The 10,019-nt window shown below is 41.0% G+C and overlaps 1 pseudogene; it reads right to left on the bottom strand.

Moving 5' to 3' along the window:
• Positions 1-30: 30 nt before the first annotated feature.
• On the bottom strand, positions 31-9,692 carry LOC140637803 (developmentally-regulated GTP-binding protein 1 pseudogene; annotated as a pseudogene).
• Between the last annotated feature and the right edge of the window lie 327 nt (positions 9,693-10,019).

The raw sequence follows: 10,019 nt of genomic DNA on the forward strand, positions 1-10,019 counted from the left end.
CCTTTGTCCACAAGAATCTCACTCTCCTGCTTCAACAGAAGATTCTGATTTTTATTTAGAAAATATTTAGGAATAATATTATGACACTACTTTGGAAGGGGATTTATCTATTGCTGTGTAACAAATTAGGGTAGGTAGTGGAAGTCCACTTTATCTCTTCCATATACTATCGATTAGAAGTGAGTCACTAGGGGTGCATGGCTGGCTCAGTCAGGGGAGCAGGTGACTCTTGATCTCAGGGTCATGAGTTTGAGCCCCACATTGAGTAAGTCACTAAGTCCAACCCACATGTCCAGGGAGGGGAATCAGGCTCCACATGTTGAAGAGAGAAGTATTGAATAGTTGCAGACATATTTTTATTTATTTATTGCACACAGCTGGCTGGCATACTAGGTCCTTTATGCAGTTGAATTTTATAAGGTGACACCAGGTTAAGTTCCAATTTGAGTGCCTCCATCTCCTTCCCCTGAATCCTGGCTGCCAGAGACGGAAGGGGTTTGGAGTAGAGTGCTTGGCTTCACTAGTTTCAGATAGTTCCAGATCTTTTCCAATAGGTCATCAAAATTCCAGTGGTGATGGGTAGAAATGGGTACACAGTAAGGTACCTTATACATGATATCCAATTCCTTAATGGAAATCCGATCAATCTTATTCAACACATAGATTCAGGGGTTATAAACTCTATTTCCTTCTATCATGTTGATGAGGTCGTCTGCTGTGGCATCACTACACAAAGTCACATCAGCTTTGTGAATTTTGTATTCAACCAGAATGCTTTTAATGGTCTCAGCATCCAGTGCACTCTGAGGCAAGTGGCTGTAAGATTGATGCCTCATTTTTCCTTGTTCTTCTTAAAGCCAATGGTGCGGGGTTTGCTGTTCAAGCGAATGCCAAAGACTTCTAGATCATTTTCACTCACGTTTTTACATCCCAATGGTTTCAGGACATCCAGAACAATCAGGATCAAGTCACATGTTCAGGCCTCTGCAATGATTTGATGGTCTCTACCTTTCCCATCTTTGACACCCTCAGTGATACCTGGAAGACCCAAGAGCTGGATCTTGGCATCTTTGTATCTGATGACACCAGGCACAGTGGTCAGATTAGTGAACTCATAGGCTGCCACCTCAGAATATACCCCTGCCAGGTTATTAAGCAGTGTTGACTTCCCCACTGATGGAAAACTCACAAACCCAATTCAATCATCACCTGTCTTGGTCACATCAAAACCTTCTCCTGGCCTACCACCACCACCACCTTTTGGGGTAATGAGTTCTCTATGTAGCTTAGCAAAGTGAGCCTTGAACAGCTCTGGGTGATGTGCTGTGGCCTTGTTCTTTTGAGTCTGAGCCATCTTGGGTTCAGTCTCTGTGATCTTGGCTAAGGTGCTGCCCATGGTGGCGAGTCACTGAGACGTGGGGGGAGCATAGTGGCCTTTGCCCAGATTGTAGGAATGTTTTTAAACCACTGTACTCTGCCCTCCAGCCAAAAATCGGTTACATTCTTTTTAGCTGCAACATATACTCATTTGCTCCCAGATCTTCTCCACAAAGACTCATAATTTACAGCATCAGCTTAAAGTCTAGGATCTCACCATCTATATTATACCTAGGTAGAGATGAGGCTCCTCTGGTGTTATTCCTCAAATATTGTTGTTCTTGACCTGAAGACCTATGAACCAAAGAAACAAGTTATTTGCCCCACAAATGCTGAACACACAGTGATGGGGCAGGCATAGAATAAGTGCTATAAATACTCTCGTTCAGAAAGAGGGAAAACAGGAGGTTTATAAGGAGCCACAGGTCCATAGAAATTCCATTTTATAGAATAGCACTAGTTGGTATTCCCTTGGGAATCAAGGCCTAAGAATCATTCTCCACACCTCTTGGCCTGCATTCTGGTCTCTTGGTTTCACCTTCAGAGTCATCTTCCCTTTCCGTGAAAGGTAGCCCACACTTGTAGTTGAGTAGTCTTATAAGCCTATTTCCTGCAAGAAGTTTGGGAACCCAAAGATCTCTTTTGATTTTGTACTATGTTGTTCCTTTTAGTCCATGCTGGTGGTATTTCCTGCCATATAATTCTCTGTAAAATTTGTGGGTCTCCTGTGATTCTTGTTGAGGGTTCATCCTTTTGACAAAAGTCATGCCTCTGAATGTTTGAGATATGCCCATTTTTACTTAGGCTTCTGCTGAGACTGCTGAGAGAACAGATCTCAAGCTTCTTAGAAGCCTCATTTGCTAACTATAAGGTTCTCTGAAGCAACTCCCGACTTCTTTTTGAGGTTCAGTAAAAGGCTTTTATATCCATTCCCTCAGCTTTACCAGTTTTTCTTTACCAATTTTTCTGAGTGTCCTGGGTTTGCTGTATAACTAGGGACATTTCTTTAATTTTAGTATAGTTCACCATCTGGAGAGGTTGGGAATTTTCAAAACCAGCAAGTCCTGCCTGGTTCCTTTGTGTTTAACAGTCCTTTTCTGAGTTTACTTCTCTTCTCTCATATTTGGTTATAATCAATCAGAAAAAAGAACAGGTGGCCCCCTCAAAACTACTTCTGGAGATATCTAGTCTTAGCTAGATAATCCAGTTCATTGGCACATTTTCTACTTTCCATGTAACTGCATGTAACAGTGTCTGGTAAACTTTCTGCCACCACATAACAAGGATTCCCTGTCCTCTAGCCTCCAATAACATGTTTCTTACTTTCCTTTGAGCCCTTACTAGTAACCTCCTCAAAGGCCATTGAGATTCTGCTAATCCTGTCTTCAAAGGCCATTCAACTTCTTCCTGATTCTTGGTTCCAAAATTTCTTCCACATTTTAGGTTTTTATTACAGTATCATATCACTTCTAGTACTGAAATCACTGTTAGTTATGTATTGCTATATAACAAATTGCCCAATATGTACTAGCTGTAGACAAAAATAAGCATTTATTATTTTTAAATTTCTGCAGGTCAGGAACTCAGCAGTGGCTTAACTAGGCAGTTCTGGCTCAGGGTTTCTCAGGAGGCTGCTGGCAAGATGTTGACCAGAGCTATGTTCACATGAAGGCTCGACTGGGGCTGCAGAATATGTTTCTAAGTGGCTCATTCATGGGGCCGGTGACTTGATGCCGGTTGCTTTGTTGGAGGCTTCCACTCCTTACAGTGTGAGCCTATTCACAAACTGCATGACTGTCCTCATGACATGACATCCAATCTCATCCCAGGGTGGGCAATCTAGGAAAGCAAGGTGGAAGTGACAATGCCTTTATGATTCAGTGTCAGAAATCACAATCTTTTACTTCTGCCACATTCTATACATTACAAACAATTCACCGTAGACAATCAAAGGGAGGTGAATTAGGCTCCACCCTTTGAAAGGAAGAGTCAAAGAATTTGTAGACAAAAACCACCATAATCTGAATTCTGCTCTTGACCAGTGACTCTTGCAAAATGATCCCCAAGGGAATGTACACACACACACACACACACACACACACACACACACACAGAGAGAGAGAGAGAGAGAGAGAGAAATGAAGATGAAGGGATGCCTGGGTGGCTCAGCAGTTAAGTGTCTGTCTTTGGCTTAGGGTGTGATCCTGGAGTCCCGGGATTGAGTCCCTCATCAGGCTTCCTGTGTGGAGCCTGCTTTTCCCTCTGCCTGTGTCTCTGCCTCTCTCTGTGTGTCTCTCATGAATAATAAAATCCTTAAAAACAAAAAAAGAAGTGAAGATGAAAAAAGGCAAAGATGGAGTTTGACCCCAAACCTCATATATAGGGGAAAAAATTTTAACTGAAGCTAGATGGGTCTGAATTACATAATATAAAAGCAGACCAAAAAGCTCTTAGATTTAATTCCACTCTAAAACTACTTCAGGGAGAAAAAAAGTGGAAGGAGCACCCATAAGAGAAGAGAAAGGGAAGCAGGGAGAGCAGACAGACAAAGATTTCCTTTAATACCTAGAGTTGCTTGACTCAGCTTTTTCCAAATAGGGTAATAGCTCCACGGTTGCTACTGTGTTAAAGAGAAAATATGGAAAAAGAGAAAGATGATGGGGGATTCTTAGGGCAGCCATAGTTTTCTTATTATTCCAGGCCTCTGATAGAAAAGACCCAACGTATATATCATATAATATTTAATTAGCAAAGTGGCTACCCAGTAGTATAGTGGCCGGCCAATATAATGCCCTTAAAACTGACCAGATCATGGCAGCAGATCTCTCTTCTTTCGTAGTGTAAGAACTTGGGCAGAAGGTTGGGGGGTAAGATTAACATTTCCTTATTTTTTCATTTTTTTTATCCTATTAATCTAGTTGACTTAACACACTTGTGGTCAATCTAGAGTGTGGCCATGGCTCTCATGGGGGAAAGATTAGCAGCACATTTAGGCAAGCCCCATTCATTCCTTTGTGGGACTTCTTTAGCAACAACAATTGAGAGCTAATATAAGGGGAGTCTGGGCCCCAAGTTCCTTTATGAATGTCTCTCAATGTTGCCCCTACAGGTTTCTGAGATGGATTAACTTGTAGATGAAGTTTATCCCAAGGCCACCATATGCCCTAGGCTGAGATTTCATTCCTCAATGAAATCCTTCATTCATTCCTGTCACCTCAGAAATGGTCCACTGCATTTCCCAATGAAACAGAATTATTAAAATAAGTACCATGTAAAAGCATAATGCCAAATACATTTATAGAATAGAAAAATACTCCAAATTTGTTGCCACTATAATAAATTTTAAAAATCCCCCCCTTTTTTAGGGGAGAGGGGCAGAGACACAGGCAGAAGGAGAAGCAGGCTCCCTGTGGGAAACCTGATGTGGGACTCGGTCCTGGGCTTCTGGGATCACACCCTGAGCTGAAGGCAGATGCTCAACCACTGAGCCATGCAGGCATCCCTCCAGGGGCTGTTTTGAGTGGTATCTGCCCTGACCTACAGAAGAAACCCCAGCTCCAAATGCCTACTAGCTAGTGGCAATGGCCAAAACAAGCCTCAGGTGGCATGTTTGAGATCCTGAGATACAATAGGTCACAGTTTAACCAGAAAGTTTAAACAGCAGCCTTCCTACTGCATTGTAGAGAATATCTACTTTCAAGCTGGGGTCGAGGGGGGACCCTGCAGCCCACAGCACTCCTTGACTGAGCCAATCCTACACTGAGGGTCTGTCATTTGCAACATCCCATTTCCACATAGCTATTTCCATTTAATCATGACGCCTGGTTGCAATTCAGAAACCCAAGTCACTAGATGAGAAAAGGGAAAGGAAATAGAAAGACCTGAGCTGAAAGAAAGCAGATGCTCAACCACTGAGCCACCCAGATGCCCCCAGAATGATATTTCTCTTAACTCATCTCCAAATCCTTAGCACAAAAGAGCCAGGAAACCTCTGTTTCTCCTTTTTGGAGCCACAGAATATGCTGAATGCTTTGCATCAGCTCTATAACAAGCCAGTGCTCAGCTACTCCAGGCAGGAAACAGGCCCTTTCCTAATGACCCTGAGTGATCCTCACACCCTGACTGATGGTTCTTCTGGGATTTCCAGCTTTTTTCAGGGTGAAAGAGAGAAGTAGATGGAATATCACCTTTTCCACACCCTTCTTCATCCTTAGGAAAAAGGTAAAATGGAGAACAGACCAAGTATATAACTGTAATTCCTTCCCCAACTCTATTTTCTCCCTCTCTCCATTTCTAGCTCTATTTATACATATGATAAAGGAGGTATTAATATCTAATAGTTTCTGCCAGAAGACTCAATATAGTAAATCACGTGCTGGGTAGTCTAGCACTAACAGACTAGTGAACTTGAAAGGTGAAGGAGGCATCGTGTTCTTGGCAATGAGGTATTAATCAGAATATTTTATACCATCATATGGGATTAATATGAGTGAGTTATGTGACTGATCTAAATTCCTGGGCATGACACTGAAGAACTTCCCTACTCTAAGCACCATCTACTGTATCTGTACCGTTCCTCCACCTGTACTCTCTTTGAGTCATAAGAAGCATCTATTTGCTTACCACACATCATGTTGTTTTTATCAATAGGCAATTTTTTTCAGTGTTTTTCTTCTCCCTAAGACCCCTCTTTCTTTCTCTTCTCCTTTTCTACCACCATGACCATGTTGTTTCCCATGTTTTCCTTATATTCCAAGCTGAGCAGACTACTTCTGCGTATCTTCATTACACTCTAGATTCCACATTGAATGGAGCTTAGATAGTGATCTCCTTGAGGGTGGAAGGCATATCTCTTCTTTATATGTCCCATGCCAAGCACAGTGCCTGGCACAAAATAAGTGTGGAATACAAAGTGAACTGAACTGAGTTTCTGAAGTAAACTTAACCATGCCCGAATTGTTCATTGCTCTTGTGAGGACCCCTCTATCTACTATTCTGTTTTTTCTTGGAAGATTCAGTTTGGGAACAGGTCAGTTAAAACTACTTATATCATGTTCTGTCTGTGTGCTCTGATTGCATACCTTTCCCAATAATGTTTTATTTTTATTTTATTTTTTAAAAGATTTTATTTATTCATGAGAGACACAGAGAGAGGAGGAGACACAGGCAGAGGGAGAAGCAGACTCCATGCAGGGAGCCTGATGCAGGACTCGATCCCGGGACTCCAGGATCATGCCCTGGGCCGAAGGCAGGCACTAAATTGCTGAGCCACCCAGGGATCGCCCTCCCAATAATATTTTATAGACAGTAATTATCCTGTCATCATATGATATAGCTTAGTATCACTGTATGATTGAATAGTTTATTTATTGAACTGCTATTTGTCTCAAAGACTCTCTCTCTTTCAAAATAATTCAGCTTTAAAAGATAAAGGGCCTAAAATATCTGTATGTGAGCAAAGTCAAGAAAAAGAAGTAGTTGGCTGCTAAATTCCCAACACTGTAATAAGCCAACTTTGACAGCATTGATTTAAAAATTAACCCAAGATAGAGCTTAAAATTAGCCAATCTATAGTTTCTTTAAAACAAATAACCAACAAAGACACATGAAATGAATGATAAACAAAGATGATCAATGCTATCATATTCATTCTATGTTTTGAGTCTGGGAGAATGGATCCTGGAGTATTTTCTCTTTATAAAGAGGCTGAACCAATTTATGTAGTATGACTGTTATGAGAGAGGCAGTTGCACAGTGGTTTGTGCTACTATGTGCTGGGCACTATACTTAGTTAAATACTTTATTTCATTGCCACATTTAGATCTTACTACCCTCTTATATTAGGGCTCTCCAGAGAAACAGAACCAATAACATAACCAACCTTATACACATAAAGAATTAACTTACATGATTATGGAGGTTGACAAGTCCCAATATCTGCAGAGTGAGTTGGCAGGCTGTCAACCCAGGAAAACTGATGTGTTGGTGTGAGTCTGAAGGCAGGAAAGAAGCTGATATCCTAGTTCAAAGGCAGTCTGGCAGGAGGAATTCTTTCCTACCTGGGAGAGGGTCAAGATTTTTTGTTCTATTCAGGCTTTCAACTGGTTGGACAAAGCCCATCATGTTAGGGTGGGCCATCTGCTTTACTCAGTCTACTGATTAGAAGGTTGACCTCTTCCAAAAACAGCATCACAGACACACCCACAATAATGTTTGACCAAATATCTGAGCACCAGTGGTCCAGTCAAGTTGACATATAAAATTAACCATCACACTTATGTAGTAGTAGTTTCCATGTCTATCCTGCTATTTAGATGAGGCAAAAGAGAGAGGTGAGGTAACTTCCTTGTCGCACACTGATCAATGGCAGAGATTCAGACCCATTCTTTCTCAATTTCATTATATCATTTACTGAGGTCTGACTGGCCTAAGGAAGGTATTTAAAAAAGAGGACAAGATTTGAAATTTAGACAGACCTTGGTTTTTGTGAGAATTAAATTTAAAAAAATGAATATAAAAGCACTTATCACTGTGATTAGCATGTAGATTCATTATATATAACTAACAGTATTAGTATTGGTGGTAGTAGTAGTAGTAGTAGTAGTATTAAACGGATTATAATATGAACAAACCTTTGTCCTCAGAATACTTGGTTGTAAAAGTGCCAGAATGTACGTTAAGTGAAGATATATTTGACCAATATTTTTCTCTATTCTTTTCCTTGGTTTTGTGATATAAAGATAAAAAATTGTGAGTCACTAGATAGTTAATTTCTCCAACATATCCTCTTGCAAAAAATAACATTACCTTTGGCAGAAATATACCTTATTCCTGCTGATGTCATTAGAAAATGGCAAGGTCAACCAAAATGAGAAATTGACAACATCTCTGTCTTTCCAGTTTTTAATAAGTATTGTCAAAAGAAATAATAATCAGATTTGAACTTGTTTGTCCTTGAAGTGCCTTTTTCTAAAAGGCCTCCTAGCAAATCTAATGTAAGATCAAAGCAGCTGGGGAAAAGTAGAAATCACTTAAATGTACTTCCTTGCTTTATTCTATGGGATAAAAATAAAATACTTATTCACTTTCAGTGACTCAGGCACTGGGGAATTTGCCTCTTTCTTTTCCTAGGGTGTGGGGAATGATGGTAAAGGGAGCTCTAATGAAGTAATAAACCAGATTTTGCAATGTGTAAATAAAATATAGCCTTCTAGGGAATAAATGGTTTTTGAAGACTTTGTCCCCCCAGACCCTTCACCTCATTTCTAGGGCAAAACTCCAAGCAAAATTGAAATTAGTTGTATATTTTCTTCTTCTTTTTCTTCTGCCATGGGGCCTCCTGTCTTCCATCCAAAATCCTCATGTTCTTTCATCTCCACATTTTGTGTTCTCAGCAAAGGATGTGATAAACTCACAGCCATTAAGATACAAGGATTTGTAAGAATTATTGTGCTCTTTTTGCCCATCCTCTTTAGAATTTAACAAGCTTCATAACTTAAAAAGCTTTAATTTTAAGCATCAATGCGATTGAGGAGGCATTTACTATAAACAGAGGGACCTTGCTGAAGTTGCTGAAATCAGAACATGTAGAGAATAGGCTCTCTCTGCTTTCCTAGATATTAAGGGCAACCTTGCTGTTTTCTCATCTTCTCTCTAATGTGGGCTCTAATTCCAGCCACACTAATCACTGTGCTAATCTCCCTTATCTGATTACTTAAAAAAAAGATTTTATTTATTTATTTGACTGAAAGAGAGTGCACAAGCAGAGGGAGCAGAGGGGAAGAGCAGGCTCCCTGCTGAGCAGGGATTCCCAAATTGGGACTCGATCCCAGGACCTTGGGATCATGACCTGAGCTGAAGGCAGATGACTAACTTGACTGAGCCATCCACGCGCCCTCCTTACGTGATTCCTACTAGTGCTCTCCTCATTCTGTCTCTGTACAATGTGGCAGTGCTGTTGTCTCCATTCAGAATGCCTTCCTCTGCCCTCTCAGGCAACCCATGCCCCTTACTTTACATGAGCCCAACTAAATCAAAATTCTCCATTCAAGGTATAAAGTACCTGAGGAAAGGAACCATCTTCTAAAGAAGCAATTACGAAAGAGTATAAGATAATATACCACTACTAGCCATTTGTGCATGTGCTGGGGATAGTCATGAGTAAACATCATCTTGACCCCCACCAAGGAACTTACCTTCTTATCAGGGACACAGATAAACAGAAAAGTAATACACAGTGAAGATGATGCAGTAGTAGCAAAAGGCACGGGGCATTATGGGAGCAGAAAAGAAAGTACCAATCTGTGAGGGTGCATTGTTGTCACGTGGGTAGCCCAGAGAAACTGCATTATCTCAGCAATTGTGACACACAATTGCCACACAGTTTAGTTTTTCTAGCTTTGCCAAGTAACTACTACATCATGGTGGGGCAGAGCGGGGGAGAAAAGAGAAACCTTTTAATGTAGTAGAAACAATGAAAACACATATCAGAAGAAATGTTTCTAGCACGCAGTGGTCAGATCCTGAGCATGATCAGATGCTAGTAGCTCCCCTTGTCACTGTCTCACACTGGATGAAGGAAGGGGCCGCTGAGTCACTTTCCTGATCACGCGCACTGGGCTTTCTTCCCCCTGGTGTGGAAA

The sequence above is a fragment of the Canis lupus genome, chromosome 8 (assembly GCF_048164855.1).
Source record: "Canis lupus baileyi chromosome 8, mCanLup2.hap1, whole genome shotgun sequence".
Taxonomy (NCBI): domain Eukaryota; kingdom Metazoa; phylum Chordata; class Mammalia; order Carnivora; family Canidae; genus Canis; species Canis lupus.